At 36.0% G+C, this 18,008-nt stretch overlaps 1 pseudogene; it reads left to right on the forward strand.

Moving 5' to 3' along the window:
* Positions 1-211: 211 nt before the first annotated feature.
* LOC145980148 (NADH-ubiquinone oxidoreductase chain 1 pseudogene) lies at positions 212-1,783 on the forward strand (annotated as a pseudogene).
* Positions 1,784-18,008: the final 16,225 nt, after the last annotated feature.

Consider the following 18,008-nt stretch of genomic DNA (forward strand, 5'->3'; position numbering starts at 1 on the left):
TGTTCGACCTTTAATTTCTTACATGATCTGAGTTCAAACCGGCGTGAGCCAGGTTGGTTTCTATCTCTTAATATTAAAAGTGTTTTAGTACGAAAGGACCAAATACTTATATTATATATATAATATATTGATTAATAATAATTACTATTATGGCAGAGAAGTGCATTGAATTTAGAATTCAATAATGAAGATAAATTTCTTTTTATAGTAGATGATATTAGATTTATTTATTGGAGTTATTTCTTTTATTATTTTAGTTGTATGTGTTTTAATTAGAGTTGCTTTTTTTACTTTATTTGAGCGTAGGGTTTTAGGTTATATTCAAGTTCGTAAGGGACCTAATCGGGTTGGGATTTGTGGTATTTTTCAGCCTTTTGCTGATGCAGTTAAATTATTTACTAAGGAGCAAACATTACCTACTTTGAGAAACTATTACCCATATTATATATCTCCAGTTTTTAGTTTATTTTTGTCCTTGGTTGTTTGGGTTGTTTTTCCATATCACACCTTATTATTTAATTTTTATTTGGGGGTATTTTTCTTTTTATGTTGTATGAGAATAGGAGTATATAGAGTAATATCTGCTGGGTGGGCATCTAATTCTAATTATGCATTACTTGGGGGTCTTCGAGCCGTTGCTCAAACGATTTCCTATGAGGTTAGATTAGTATTAATTTTATTATCTTTTATTTTTTTAATTGGTGGTTATAATTTACTTTTATTTAATGTTTTTCAGGATTATTTATGGTTTATTTTTATTGCCTTACCGTTGGCGCTAGCCTGATTGAGTTCTTGTCTAGCTGAAACTAATCGAACTCCTTTTGATTTTGCTGAGGGGGAGTCTGAACTTGTTTCTGGGTTTAATGTTGAGTATAGCGCTGGTGGATTTGCTTTAATTTTTATATCTGAATATGCTAGTATTTTATTTATAAGTGTTTTATTTAGAATTTTATTGTTGGGTGGATATCACTTTTCTTACTTTTTTTACTTAAGGGTTATTTTTTTAGGATTTATTTATATTTGAATTCGAGGGACACTACCACGATTTCGTTATGATAAACTTATATATTTAGCTTGAAAGAGTTTTCTTCCGGTTTCTTTAAATTATTATTTTTTTTTGTTGGTTTTAGGGGATTGATTGTATCAATTTATATTTAGTTGCATAATAATTAGAATGTGAAGACTTCTAGAATATTTACATTCTATTTTATGTTTTCAAGACATACACTTAAAGTTTCAGTCAAGAAGTCATTTTTTTAAAATTTTATCTCATAATAGTAGGGTTGCTGGGGACATAATGAAATATATAAAATATATAATTGTTAATACTTGCCAAGTAGTAATATATGGAGTTTCTACGGGTCGGGCTCCAATTCAGGTTAACAAGATAAAGGTTGCAAATATTAATCAGAATAATACTTGATTTAATGGATAAAACTGCAGTCCACGAAAATTTCTTTTATGGTGTATTGGTATAATAAATAAAATTATAATGGATAATACTAGTGCTACTACTCCCCCAAGTTTATTTGGAATTGATCGTAGAATGGCATATGCAAACAGAAAGTATCACTCTGGTTGAATGTGTACTGGGGTTACTAGTGGATTTGCGGGGGTAAAGTTTTCAGGGTCTCCTAGGGTTGTTGGAAATATTAATGAGAGTTGTATTAGTCTTAAAATTATAAGTATAAACCCTAGTATATCTTTTATTGAGAAGTATGGGTGGAATGGAATTTTATCCATGTTGCTATTAATGGATAGTGGATTATTAGACCCAGTTTGATGCAAGAAAAGTTGACCAACTTACGCCTATGGGTTGTTTATTATCGCTGATAATTTTGTGTTGGTGATTTTCTATGCTGTTATAAACTCCTAACAAGCCATCTTGAAGTCGAAGAAATACATTTTCAGCCTTCACCACTATATTTTGCCAGTGAACGTGCTCAGTCAGCGCATGCGAAGTCGTTTCAACTTTCGTTTTTCTCTTCCGTCGCTCTTAATCGACTTGTAGAGTAACCAAACAAATTACTAATGCGTGTAAGAGCGTGTTTCAACTTATTTATGTTACGTTTTATGGTGCTTCATTCGTGACCTTGTTCCCAATATACTTATCATTATTTTTTGTTGTGGAATTATCACCGTGCAATATGCATCTTAATGAGATTCCAACGTCATTCAGTACTTAGCTATACTTTGTAATTCTCAAAGTTTTAAATATATTTATGATGCATGAGAACGATAAGGACGTCCCGTCCGTATGAATTATGCACAAATAATGCCTTGCCTCAAAGTGTGAACAGACGAAGTAGCACGTTGAGAAAAATCCATACACTTTTTCTGATACAACGACGTAAATATTATCCTCTGAAGCATGAATTTTCCGAGGCAGACTTATCTGGCTAAAGCGTCTGTATGGACGAGATAATTTCAGTTTTGAATACACAAGTACACTTTTTCTAGAAGCTGCAAATTTAACATCAAAGGCAAGTGAAAGAAGTCTTCTTTGAAGAAAGACATTTATATGATTCATATAAGACTTCTTAGAACACAGAAGGGATGAGGAGAGGGTGTGACGGTGGGCCGTATGCAGATGATATCAGAAAATATCCCCGAGAGCTAATGGGCTGTGGTGAGTTATAGTAAAGAGCGAATTTGCATTGAAAACGTTGGTTGCCGAGGTCACAGAAATCGACCCGAGCATGTAACAAAACGACTGCCTCTATTTACATAATGGGAAATTCAGCTAGGCGTCAACTGGAGGCTGTGGGAGCTTCGAAAGACAATTGGCTCTGTTCTGATTTCCTAACAGAGGCTGTCATATGGAAATGAACTGAAATCGTAATAACCAGATATTGTCATGATAAATTTTAATTCGAATATCAGAATCTTAAATTAGAAATATTACGTCGTTCGTTTCAGACGAACTCGTAAATGCAAGGCTACTTTCGGATGAAAGGGAGCATATCGCGATATCATAAAACCTTTTCATAATCATGGAATGTATGTAATGTCATTCACCTAGTACATGTTAAATGGTAAATTTCAAATTCGTGCTGGTTCAGTAGCTATCTCTTCCACTTCAATGACAATTTACAAAGCCATCGGTGCATATTTTTTATGCTACGATACCAAACATATTTTTGAAGACCTACCCTGCGTGGCGGAGTGCTTACCACATCGGGCTACGACGCCACGGGTCACAGATTCGAAACTCTACCTTGGCACTGGTGTTCCTTGTGAGTGTGTTTTCATCAATTAATCATGTCATCTGTCTTCCACATCTTCGCGATTAGACAAAATTGGCAGAAAAGCGAAGTAAAATAAATCAAATCAAACAAACAAAAATGAATCAAACTAACAATATATCAAACAAGCAATGAAACAATTAATCAAACTAACGATGAAACAATAAATCAAACAAACAATCAATCAATCAATCGATACGTCACTGCCATAGCTCATCCGTAGTCAGAAATCATTACTGCCGTTTGATGTAGATTTTCTGGCCAGTACAATTAACCCTGTAAGTTGCATGCGAGAATTAGCATACATGCAATCATAGCATAGTGCAAAAGAAACATTCAAGCAATGTCTGTTCAGTTGTTAAACATAATAGGAACTTCGCTTGCCACTCAACAGCAGTGTGCAAATTAACGACAAGGTGGGATGCTGGTGATTTCCCCCACAAACATTTTATCCCCGGCAAAAGAAAATTATTTTTATCTCCTTCAAATAAAATGAAATATAGTATAGCATTTCTTAACCATTTAACAAACACAATTCCAAAATATATCGTGTCCATTACTTGTCCACTCATCAAATATTTGCGTGCCGAAAAGTATGCAGCCTTAAAGAAGAACACAATTCTACAACTGAACAACTCACCGAGCCAAGGCACAGCAGGCTGTATTCCACTGAATGGATTAATTAATTCTTGTCTTAAGTCCACTTTATGCACAGAAAGGCTAATTGGGACCTACAGTTTAAAGAGGGATCCGAAACACCGTGCCATGTACCTCCACCGGGTATCGAACCCGGGACCCTCTTTATTACAAGGGGATGACGTTACCACTACGCCATCGGGAGACCTTGTTTCCACTTAAGTTTTCAAATCGTGGTGTTGATGTTTTACATGTAGGTGTTCAATAGAAACTTATAGGTAAATAGGATGGACATTAAATTGGAACTTAGCAAGAGAAATTTGATCAATTGTTCGTTGTTACTATTTCGATAGCTCTTTCTCTGTATGATTAGTCATTTTCTTAGAATGTAAATATGGTGTATCTAAATTACTTGTAAATGTTTTCGTAATATTTATTGACCTAAGTTAGAGCCTAGGTATTTAGAACTGCGAAGCAATACTTTACTTTACTATAGAGCGTCTCAACCTTAAAAGTCAGTATGGGTTAAATGCAGCGCAGCATTGCCAGATCAACAAGCGGAGGCGCATCGAGTCGCGGTTAATCGCTAATGATTGCGTCAAATTTACTTCCTGAATACCGTATAGGAAATCTTCAAAATCTATGTATTTGATGCATTTTGGAAAACATGATAGTTACATCAAGATTTACATATAAAAGTTTATATTTTGACGCATTTATTTACTATTTTAGCACCCCCTGCACCGAATTTGCACGAAATGCATACTACACAAAAAAATAATGACATGTCATCAAAATTCAGGTCCTGGTAATTAATAATATTCTAACTTGAATCCAATATTTTTATCACATTGAGTTTTAGAAAGCAATATTTAAAGTTATACTTATTCTGCTACGAAATTTGTCTTCGAATATACCTCCTTGGACAATGACCGAATTTTGATTTGGGATTATTTAACTTCACTTTGTTGCCTGCCGAGGAGAATGATATAGACTGTCAGAACATTCAATAGCAAGTATTGTATTTTCCTTATTCTGCGTCGATTTCTCTTCATTTTCATGCTAATTGCGTATGATATTGCGAATGAATTATGATTAGTAGATTGATGAGCAACATACATATGCTGTAACTCGAACACGAGACCGCCAGTAACGTTATTTGCTAGTCCAGCATTCACTTTTGGAGTATAACGCACGACATATAATTATTACTTTCAGAACAACAGCATTAGTTATGTTTTTTTCTCGCTATTTTAATATTATGTGACTTGTTCCAGTAGCTATAGCTCTTTTCCAGTCTTACGGCGGGCTCCCTACTAGCTGGAAAGGGAAGTGGTAGCGGGAAGCGATCAATCCAGCGCGATAGGAAACGCAGCAGCCAGTAGAACGAGATGCACGTAGTACTTTTTCCCGCCGGGTCGTGTCTCTCGGCGTCACTGTTGTTGTCTGGTTGGTCTGCGGCGTGATCCCCGCTCCCCACTTCCCTTGCCAGAACTAGGACCGGAGTAGGAAGAGTAGGAAAGACCTTTAGCCTCTAGGATAAAGTGGTTACCGAAGTCAGGATTAGGTTCGAATACTGAATATCATAAATATTTCATTGGTCTCATATTTGGCATTGTAAATACAGAGTAACCTGTAATTAGATGTATTCTCTGAAATGGGTTAAAGTAGAATAGAGCAGGTGCCCCCCCCCCCCTGTGTTTTTCTTTTCCAATTAGGATAATCTAGGTAACTCCTCCGAGCATAATCTATTACTCTCAAATTATTTCATTGCTTCAATTAAAAAAAAAAAAAAAAAAAAAACAGTGAGCACACCCTTTGAGGGTCTTATATCACGTTTGGAGGGGCTGCCTATATTCTAGGCGTGTTATCCTTATGGGAAAAAAAATCGCTTGGTGCACGGCCGGGAAATGCCCCTCGTGGTCCAAATTTAGTGTTTTTAAGTAAATTGGCGCCCAAATGGAGGATGACATGCTAATTATCATTTTTTGGTAATTTTGGACCATAATATATCTGCCTCCCACCTATGTGTGCCTTCATGGCACTGTACAACGTGAATAATGAAATTTAACTTTGACTTTACCATATTTACAGTCTGTACTATACAAAATGGGTAAAGCTACCTCCTGTACTTTGCTACATCCATGACGTGTGAATGCAGATGTAGGACTCGAATTTTCTCGATCTCGGCCATTTGCGGAGTGAGGGGAAATACTCTCAGGTCGTCTTTATCTCCAAGGGGTTTAGTCCTTTACCTACTTACATAGAGGCTAGGTGGACCCCAGACCCAGCCCATGCATGGACATTGCTTGAAAAATTGAAGACTAAAATCGGTAAACGCTGTAAGTGTCACAATAATTCAAACACTGTTTTCCACGTTAAACTGTGAAATGTGCTATGCTTTATAATGTGGCAAACGTGAAATGTCGCTGGTAGCTCTCTAAGTAGTTCAAAGGGCGTGTAAAGAGGTCACTAGTGTGAACGTTCTTAAGGGCTGATGTGCGGATTTCCCAAAACTTTAGCTTTTGGCACTTATAACGTTTACCACTTTTAGTCCTCAATTACCACCTGCAATTACCCATCCCGAGAATCGAACTCGAGTCCCCCGCGTGGCAGTCAGACGAACTACCTACTGGAGCACCATATCATAACTGTCAATGATGTATGTCCTTAACATCAGGTACAAAGTCGGAGATGCCCTAATCTACGCCGAGACAAAATTCTAAATGTAACCTCAATTCACCTAAATACGCACGAATTGGACCAAAATATTACCTTTTGAAGTTACCCCCCCTTTCAATTTGTGTTATTCGTGTTACGTCATTTTATGTGCTTTGAATCATCCGTCTCGACGTGCTTCCACGGAACCGGAATAGTCCTCTATTGACCGGTATAACAATGCAGCCTCTGGGAACGACTCAATTTCTGACTCTTGTTCCCCTCGCTCCCTCCGGAACTACAAACCGCCTGCAGGACGCCCTCTGCTGGCCGGAGGACGTCCGTTGTTTCTGCCGCGACAAAACATGACGGCAGAGAGTTATTTTAGCACGATTCTCGTGATTAAATGACGCGAAAACACAAACGTGCAGTTGTCGCTTCGATCGATGTAACATCTTCCGTGGTCCTGGCATTTCCCATTCCTCTTCAACCACTAGCGGTAGACATTTTCTTAACTGCATGTCCGGTGCTCCACCCCTGCCACGGACATGTATTCCGCCTGACGAAGGGTGAAAAATGCTCTATTCATGACTTTGGTCATGACGTCGGATAACACGCCTAAAAATACTCGAAGGAACTGGGTAAACTACTTATGAATAGGCCCTGGCCACTTTGCCATAAATTCTGTGCCACCCCTATTGAAAATATTTTTCTCTTAAGTTAAGTAAAAGTCACACCACGTGGAAAATATTTTTCATTGTTTTTTTTTTCAATCTGGAATCCTTTCGATTGGAATTTGGCTACTTGGAATGTTAGAGAAATTAAATTAATGATATCTGAAAATATATCACAGAAAACGTCACTAGTGATGGGTAATGGGCGTTCCTTTTTGGGAGTCAGTTCACTGAAGCTCAAAGGAAGGACCGACACCACTGCCGTTTTCTTTTTCAGCGAGGGGGATGGGGAGGATTGTTGCTGGAGTTATTCTGAGTGAAAAGGATTAGGGAGGGAGGGAACTTCGCGTATTACTCCACATGAATAAAGGGTAGAATAAAACATGCACAGCAGGAAGGAAACGATATAACAGTCAGGGTGCGAAATCATTAAAGACTGATTGGGAGGGTGGAGGAAGATCTTAATGTATTTCAATTTTTGTGGGGGGGGGGTAGAGATTCTGAGTCTTCTCTGTTGAATTTAGCTACGTAGCCAGGGGAGGGGCTCGAGAGGCTGAAGTTCCCCCCGAAATCCTACAAATGTGTAACTTGAATAGCGTATTATGGTAATTAATTTTATTTCCTTAGCAAGATTAAACACCTTGTATAATAAGTTGCAATATACTGAGAAATTCATCTTTAGAGTTTCTACGCTAATTAGGGAAACCTTAAATTTAAGAAAAAAACAATCTTACTAAATGAATGTAATACACGGTACAATTTATAATGTAACAACATACGTATTCAAATTATCTGAAGGAAACTCCATCTTACATAAAACCTTGACCCATCCTATCACTAATGACAATTTAAAAGTTGCACTAATAGGTTTTTATACTACATATCGCGCTCCTAATATAACAAAACACAATAATACACTGTGGTATGAAGAAAATAACGTTACAAAGGAATTGGTTATTCCACCTGGTCAATATAGTATAACCGTACTTGAAGAATACATAAACTCACAATCACCATTCAGTTCAAAAAATATATCAATAAAAGACAATGATGTTACTAACCGAGTTGAGACAAAATCACCATTCAAATTGAATCTTAACAATGCTGGCGGTGAAGTACTTGGATTCGATATAGAACTGGAACCTAATAAAGATTATATTGGAACTAAGATTCCAAAATTTTATCCACTTCATACCATCAATATTCATTGTAATTTAGCAAAGGGGATGATGTTCAAACATGATGATTACAGACATAAAAAATCAGATATCATTGCATCATTTAAAACTAACGCAGAGTTTAAAGAATCTATTATTTACGAACCAACATATCTACTATTTTTTCCACATCAACATATGGAATTTGATTATATAGAAGTGTCTATTTTAGATGAAAATTACGATGCAATTAATTTTGGAGATAGTCTTGTTACTATAATTTTAAAGGTTTGCGAATAGCACTAAATTTATATATTGTAAATGGGAAATAATATCATCAAATATAGTTTTCAAGAATATCCACCAACACAAGAGACTAAAGGTGACTTAAATTCACCGAATAAAGATGTTATTTATGAAATAGACTCAGGTGATGAGTTTATACATCCTTGGAACGCTGAGGTATACATGGAATACAAATCATTTGTTAGAGATGATGGCACAGGATACAGCGATAACGATAAGGTTAGGATAGTTTACAATTTATTCTGTCATCTTTGGTCTCAAATATTAATTGAAAAATGTGCGTATCTTGTTGACAGAATTGATTATCCAGGTATTACTTCTACAGCTTTAGGAACATGTTTCCTTTCTCAAGCAAGAACATATAAAATGTCTGGATTTGAAACAGATGGGCAACTTAAAAATGAAAACAGAACAAAAGAGGTATTATACAAACTAAGGCTTCTTGGTGGTTTTTTTTTAGTGGATTTCAGGATGTATTATATAAAGGAGGGTTGAAAATTACTTTTTAAAGAAATAATAATGATGATATGGCTATCCATGTCTGGGAAGATTGAAAACCTGGAAATATAGTAATTCAAAGTATGGTTATCAGAATGCCTGTAGTAAAATATGACCCATTAGTTGATATAAAGTTAAAGAATGATCTAATCAAGCAAGATTTTCCTAACAGTTTTATGAAATGTAAAACGGTTAGAAAGTCTATAAGAGAAAGTATTCAGATATAGGTTTAACAAATTCTTTTACAGCTGGTATATCTGACACTCCAGAGTGGGTTATAATCGTATTTCAAACAGATAGAAATAATACTAACAAGAAAAATTATTCAGCATATTTCGATCACTGTAAATTAAAATCTGCTTACCTAGGAAACGGAAGAGACGAAATATTTTCTTCATCTCTAAAGAATTTAGACTTTTCAAATGGAATATTTTTAAAAATGTATCATGAGCACACAGAGATTAGAAGACTTGATGGTGTAAATAATGACTCATATTACACATTTGAAGAATTCATCGAAAAAAGACCCATGTATATTATAGATTCAACTAAACAAATGAAAGTTGTAGCTAAACAAAAAACTAGTTTACATCTCGTTCTTGATTTCGAAGAGGATGCGGCTGATAAAACTCTGTGCTATATCATAATGTTCAGCTACAACGTTTTATCGTTGATTTAGATGGCGTAATTTAGTGCTAGTGTTCCAGATCAGAAAATTATTTATATTCTGATGGGTGGTGAGAAAAATATTACCATTGATCTCAGTAACCATAGAGTTATGTAGGAATATTAAATAGATAAATGGAAATACCAGATAATATACCCAGACAAAAATTGATTCAATTATTAGAATCATTAATAAGATCAAAGCGATCAGCTATATACCAATATGAGATGATGTTAAAGAAGAAAAAAAGGAGGTATAAAGCTCTAAAATATTTCTATTATTGTTTAATCACTCTATCCATAGCTTTATCAGCTGCAACAGGATTTGTAAATGTTTTAATACCACTAACCACATATACAATTATCAGTACTAGTTTTACAACCATTTCAGCAATTATTACCGGATTAAGCACTAAATTTAATTTGAAGAAGAAAAAAACTGATTATAAGAATATAATTCAGCTGATCAAGAATGTTAAAAATTAGTTAGAAATCCTATTAACTCTTGATGGGGATATGAATGATGAATATATTAAAAATCTTGTTGAGAAAATTAAAGATAAATTGTTTAAAATCGGGTCACACATTTGAGATTTTTAAAAGCTGATACTTCCATTAAATTCTACGGAAAATTTTATTTAATTTTTTATTTTGAATTTTTCAAATATCTTAATTAGTAAGCGAGAAAATAATTTTAAAAAAATAGAGTTTGCCCCTGAAAGTTATGCAACCCGCAATACATGGGTCCTCTGTCGAAAACTGGAGTCAGATTGCCGAAATATCTAATAGGAACCAAGATAATGCATTTGTTATTTCTTGCCCCTGTGTGGGTTTTACCCCTGAAAGTTATACAACAATTTTTTTTTTTTAATTTGGAGCGATGTCCCTTACGATTAGGTTACCTGCTCAACATATTACTCAATATATGTATCATATCAAATCTTTGCTGCTATTTGTTCCGTGACGGCAAAGTGAAAGTATTTTACCTTATAGTGACATCTAGTAGAGAATTGTGGAACGTGTTAGACTTTAATATCGATAACAGATGTCGTTAGTTGTACATGCACTTGGAACTATAAAAGACCGATTTATAACATATAATTCTTGCCTGACTCAGGGAGTTAAGGCAACAGTGTAGTAAGCTTGGTTCAACCGATAACGTAGGTTCGAATCCGGCTGAGGAAGAACGAATTTATACATCCGGCCGGGTATAAATTTACTTCCACGTGACTGTTTAATGTTACTGAGTTATTGGTGTGCGAGTGAGGAAAGAAGTATAAAGGGATAGTCGGGGGGCCCATAAAAGGTGAAAAAAGAGAGCTGTGTGGGTGGATGCTAGAGCTCGTATTCAGATAGAAAAACCGATGCTAGGTGGAAAGCTATAGGTACACTTACAGACCTCAAGAGGTAGTTAGAAGAAGATTGAATAAAAAAAATGGGGGTCCATCTGGGGGGGATAAAAACCAGCGCTGGTCCTCTCAGATAGACATCCAGGTTTCTCCAAACACGGAGTTTTGCTTCCGTAAATAACAGCCTTGGTAAAAGTTCATTGCATAACTCCATATCTCAACTAAAATTCACCACATAACCATAGATAAAAATCATTGCATAACTCCATATCTCAACTAAAATTCACCACATAATCATACATATATCATACAGAAATTGAACCTCTGGCGTGGACGTAAAGTCTCGTAAGTTAATCAAGTAATGAGTAAATGAAGGTCACTGGCGAGAGATTAAGTTCTCCCTATACCTGTGTGGGAGTGTCTGCATATAAAATTACAGCTGAAACCTCTGGCGTGGACGTAGTCTCGCAAGTTAATCAGCTTTCAAAAAACCTAACTAAGGTAGTTGGTCTCTGGTGAGGTTTTCTCATAAGAGATTTTTTAGTGGTCTTTAAAGGAATTTAATTCAAGTTCAGTTATTGCCGATTTTAGCTTGTTTAAGATTTCCATGAACGAATGAGAATGTTTGGGACAATCGATATTAAATAATTGCAGATTATTTCTTCCCGCTCTTATTAGTTGGTTAGAGAATTCGTTAAATTCATAGAATACGTTATCTTAAGATCAAAGCGATCAGCTAATGAATCAGATAATATACATTCAAATTATCAGGAGTAATAAGATCAAAAATCAAAGCGATCAGATATATACAACGCCATTTATATTTCTGTTTCTATAGAGAGGTAATTTTCCTCCAAAAATAAAAATGCTCTAGAAAGTGATCAAAATATACTTTTACCTTGTTTTTTAAACACTTTTTGCCCTGATTTTGGGTTTTTACCTTGCGTTTATTGGCGATTTTTGTCCTATATAAGGCATATTTTTGAAATGCTCTAGAAAGTGGCAAGAATATAGCAGAATTTTTACCTTGTTTTTTTAACACTTTTATCCCGATTTTGCATATTTCTCTTTATGTTTTTGCTGATTTTTATCCTATATAAGGCATATTTTGAAAAATTTCCTCAAGTACCCCTTTAGTAGTTCCCGCCAACCCTGTATCCAGCTGTGGATCCTACATGTATGGCGCCTTGTTTTAAATAGTTACCGCCTCACTTTATTTTGGGTTATTGCTTTGCGTTCATCTTATGCACGGTAAGGCTAATCGATACTGGACCTACAATTTAAAATGGGATACGAACCACCATGTGCCTCCACCGAGTATCGAACCCTTGATCGCCAGAAGGGAAAGATGAAAAACTGTCAGTGGAGTACATAAACCAATGTTTGTTCTTTAAAGAAAATCTTAAATTCGGGTTTAGAAGCTTGTTTTAATAGTTTGCATCTAGTGTTGCCCACGAGACGAGACTTTGGCCTGTCTCGTCTCGTGGAAATGCTGTGAAATGCTGTCTCGTCTCGAAAATATTCGTTTGTCAAAGGGACACATGATCAATCTCGTCTCGTCTCGAATTTTTAAAAGCCTGTCCCGTCTCGTCCCGTGGGCAACACTATTTGCATCATATAACGATCGATTTATATACAGCGTGCATCATAATAGAGAATATTAAGAGATCTTTGACAATTTATTTCGACTAAACAATATGGAATCCAACAATTATGCTTGTTGTTTATCAATTTGTAACATTTTAAGTTCCTATGAATGTCTACAAATGACTACAAATGTTCGACGTGGCTTCAACCAGTTATGCGACACACGTATGCCATCGAAATTCGAGTTCTTCACATTTTCCCAAGAACTCCTCGTCCATCAAAGCAAGGTCGTTTCTTATTCTCTCCTTTAGCTCTTGCACATTCTGAGCCATAGGTGGCAGGCGCATAGACTATGTCTTCCACTAAGCCCCAAATGCGGAAGTCTAGGGATGTAAGGTCTGGGAACATAAAGATGCATGGCCGGATCGTTCAAGCTTTGTTAAAATATTCTTAAGTAGCTGATAGTTAATGCTTCACTAACACATGATAATTGCACATGATAAGAACTTTTCAGTAGATATTTGTGGAGATATATTTGCATTGAACTCGAGTGGGAAAATGAGCAAAATTAGTATGTCATGAATTACCACAAATATAAATAGTCATTTCATTAATATTTGTCAATGTCTTTGAAGCAATACACAATTATCGTTAGAGTATCAAAATTCACGATCTTATACATGAAAATATCCCTTTGAACAAGGCACGTATCTAGAAATATGTTTGGGGGGTCCCAACCAAGGGTCTCAGGAATAATAATAATAATAATAATAATAATAATAATAATAATAATAATAATAATAATAATAACAATAATAATAATAATGTTTAAATTAAATAATTATATTAAATCAAATTAATACTAATTACAATATATAAATTGATTTTAGTTTTTGGTAAGTCTTTCGGGGGGTCCTGACTCCTGGACCCCCTAAATACGTCCGTCCTATTCTTGAAAGCCGTATGACCCCAGTATAATCCTTGTCTTCTAGTAAGTTCAGAGGAAATTATACAACAAATACTAAACGAGTATAATTTTATTATTTAATTTTCATACTTAATAAGTCTTTCGGGTGGGAAAGGGGAGGGTCCTGACCTCCTAAATACGTCCTTTCCGTTCTTAAAAGCCGTATGATACCAATATAATTCTCGTCTTACAATAAGTTCAGAGGAAATAATATAACAACGGCTAAGCGAATAAAATTTTCATGATTTAATTTTAGTACTTTATAAATCTTTCGGGGTGGTCCTGACCCCTGGACCCTCTCCCTAAATATGTCATTGCTTTTAACGTGTATCAATTATTTTTTGTATATATATAAATTCCAGATGCAGAACAATGTGACCACTTTACTCTGCTATTACAAATAATGTCACCATGCTCTTCATTGAAAAAAGAGAATTGAATAGAGAACAACATCTCGTAAGGAGAATCGAACCTGGGACCACTAGCAGTCCAATCCAGAACTCTAACCACTACACCTCGACCTTTCCCTCCCTTGTAACAACAATTTTTTAGTATTCTGTCCTACAAATATTGTAAATGTCGTTGGGTATACATGTAGTTGGTCCTCCTCCGTTGCCGTGCGATCTAAGGCACCTTGCTTTGGACGGCGGCTGCGGGACGGCATGGGTTCGATCCCGGGTCTCCGGGAATTTTCGGCCTGTGTATAGGATCCGTGGCAACCCACCATCGTGAGAAAATTGAGGAGCTCCGAGTGAGCGAGCGTAATCCGGTCGCGAAGTCCTACAACGGCTGGAGGTTGGTCGGGTCAACCACCCGTCCCCCTAGTCTGGCTGCAGATCTCCACGCCCCCCCTGGTAGCCCGCTTGCGAGGGAGGCCAGCAGTCGGTAGGTAAGCCTTGGCTGTAGCGGTATAGGGTTTATACATGTAGTTGAACTTTAGCTTTTTTTTTACTTGCTTTCTTGTAGTATAGCAGCTATCTTCGAGAAATAATTTTCGAAGTGATGAAAAAAAAACGAGAATGTTGGTAATTGTGAAAATGCGAGTTATTTCTGCTAACTTATTATTGTGATTAGACATAATTAATGATAAATATGTAGAGGCTTGAACATTGCAGGACGATGTTCTCTTCCTTTGATACTGCAACAGAAGATATGCTTGTTTACTTAGCAGTCTCGTGTCCAGAACAGTCTTATGAAATGTATTTGCTGTTGCATAAGGTAACATGAAATAAATTCACCTCTTGCGAACTACTCAATGTGCGAAACGTTATACATAAACAGGCGTAAAATTGTATTCATAAAATCACATCACCTTTGACAGTGTTAGTCAAGAGGTAGAAGAAGCTGACCAATGTGAAATGTAGATGCAGACTGTTCTGGGCACGAGACTGAGTCAGTAAACAAGTATTTTGTCTGTTGCAGTATCTCAGGAAGAGAACATCTTCCTTTTCCTACTCGAGTTCAATGCAAAGATAGCTTCACAAATATCGACTGAAAAGTTTTTATCATGTGCAATTTTCCATTAAATGTTTTCGCCGATTCGTACTACGCGTACCTTCGTTTTCTTTTTTACAAACAAGTATTATTTGCACATTACATGTAGGAGGAGAGTTGCATCTACATTTCACATTGGGTAGTTCCTTCTACGTCCTTTCAGGAGCGAGAGCTTATGGAGTAGTGATTACCGTTAAGGATTTACAAGCTGATGGTAGTAGCTTCAAACCCCTCCGGTGGCAGAAAATTTTCGTAAGTTTTAGACATATCCCACTGTGTTCATTGTCCAAGCCGTGTGAAGCGGAATGATTCAGTTTGGAATTAACGAAGGGGGAGGAGAAATATTAAATTTCAAAATCTGCATTTCAAAGTGGAGAAGAATAGGATAATTCTTATAAATATTAAAATTACATTCATGCTTTTAGTGATATAATCGTAGGTAAAATCAAAGATCTTACGTGGAAGATTATTTCGTGCCCTGAACTCAGCCAAAAGGCATTTCAAACTGATCTAATATACATTTTCTAATATATTTCAAAATGATATTGAATGTTTCATGTCAATAAATTGATCAATGCATCAATTCTTGACACCGAGTCGATATTTTCAGCAACATCTTCTCTCATCTCGTCTAAAGTCCCTCCTTTTCGTATCTTCTCGTCCTCCTTCTTCTTTCCTCTCCTTCTCATCTGCTTTTATCTCGTATCGCCTTACCTACATTTCTCGCATCTTGTCTCCATCCCACTCTTCTCCACTCCTCTTATTTTCTCTCCTGTCTTCGATTTCCGACTCCACTGCACTCTTCTCCCCTTCTTTTCGCTCTTCTCTTTTACTCTACTCTCTACTCCCCTGTTCTCGTCTCCTCACCTCCTCTCCTTTCTTCTCGTTTTCCTACTGTCTTCTCATCTTTGCTCCATTTTCCTCATCTCTCCTCGAATATTTCTGCTTTCTTCTTACTACATCTCCTCTCCTCGTCTATCATCTCTTTCTTCTGTTCTACTTTTCCTCTTCTACTTTCGTTTCCTCTTTCTCCTCTGCTTTGTCACCTTTCGTTTTCTCTCACCTCTTTTTATTTCTGTAGACTCATCAACGATGAAATACTAGAAAACCTATTTTCTTTTTCTTTGAGAGAGATCCAAGGGTCCCGGGTTCGAATTCCGCTTGGGCTTGGTTGTTTGTGAATGTCCATTCAATTCCATCATTTATCACTCATCCCCATCTTCGCAAAACAGCCAAGATGCACAAAACGCGAAGTAAAATAAACTAAATAAATCAATCAATCTTTCAGAAAGAATTTTGTAATTTGCAATATAACACTGATATTTGTATAATTTTGTACAATAATACTTGTATTTATTTATTTCGCGTATTTCATAAATATATATTGTGCATGTGGCAATCCTGAAATTGAGCCTCTACACGCAACCCACCAACGCCTTGTGTAAATTGGGTTGCCTAGTTTAAAATGTCGTTCTCCTAAAACTTTTGAGAGACGCTGTACGTATGTACAAGGAATAATTTCCGAATTGATGGTAGTGTGTTTTACAAACAAATATGTACCTTCTTACAATGTCCATGCACGAAACTACAACTCATGAAACTACTTAGGACATGAAGCTTTTTTCTTAACGAAACACAAATGTGTAGTACTCTACATTATGTGATGAGACGGTAGTCGTTCGTAAAGGTACCTTGTACATGGAACACTTGAAATGTTTTCCAACTTTTAAGTGTTTTTCAGTTTGTTACGAAAAAAATCTTTATTTTCCATTTGCACCTTTATTAATCAGCCCAGTTTCAGTAGGCTTCATAATAATTGTTTTGATTTTGTGATTATATTAAGACTCACATTACATTAAGTAAGATATTTTATTGTATAGTATTTAAGTACAACTACGAAATAAATAAGCAATTATGTTAGACAGGTATTCTTTATTTCTGTACTTTGTTAGGTTACGTAGGTTAGGCGAGTCAGGTTTGGTGCTTTTATCATTTATCTGCAGGTTAATACAGTGTGTCTAGCCGCTCGTAGTTGCACACCCTGTGATTTAGAATATAGAATGATGAGCATTTGTGTCGAGCATTCTCTTCACTGCAAAATGATTGTTTCCAATATGTTATGGAGAAGGTGGATAATATTTTGAAAAGTTCGTAAGAACAATTCCCTACTACTTTGAAATATTGTGGGCTACTTGACAAATGTATTTTACATTAAATGAGAGTACAGGACGTGTATTATCTATTTCTAGATCAGTTGCTTGATTTTAATTTTATAAATATTAAGTTTTCTGCCATTTTCACATAAAACAAAAACATAAAATTGGAATGGAAGTCATAAGCAGACATACACTTTCAACACAACAGCTGGCACACGAAATTCCGCCATCCTATTTTCAACGCAACACAATGCGGTGTTAAGTATTTTAATAAAGCCAAGGAGTACCTTTAGATTTAACGACGACATTAGAGGAGAAATGCCCCGATGTGCTAATGTAGTGTTAACTTGATTTAACGCTTCTTTAAACTTTAACAGGCGTTAGGCGAACTGGCCAATCAGTTTGCTAATTCTGCACCTGTGAAAGTTGCCATTTTCTTTAACACTACACCGCCACCACAATTACCGTTTTTACAAAAGTATTGCACATGAAAAAAGCTTGAATATTTTCTCATTGTTATGTTTTTTACTAATAAATCTGAAATTTGTGTACTCTATTATGATACACGCTGTATTATAGCTATACTGATACCCAGACCTAACTGGTGGATGACAT

The sequence above is a fragment of the Lepisma saccharinum genome, chromosome 27 (genome assembly GCF_977018435.1).
Source record: "Lepisma saccharinum chromosome 27, izLepSacc3.1, whole genome shotgun sequence".
NCBI classification, from domain to species: Eukaryota; Metazoa; Arthropoda; class Insecta; order Zygentoma; family Lepismatidae; genus Lepisma; species Lepisma saccharinum.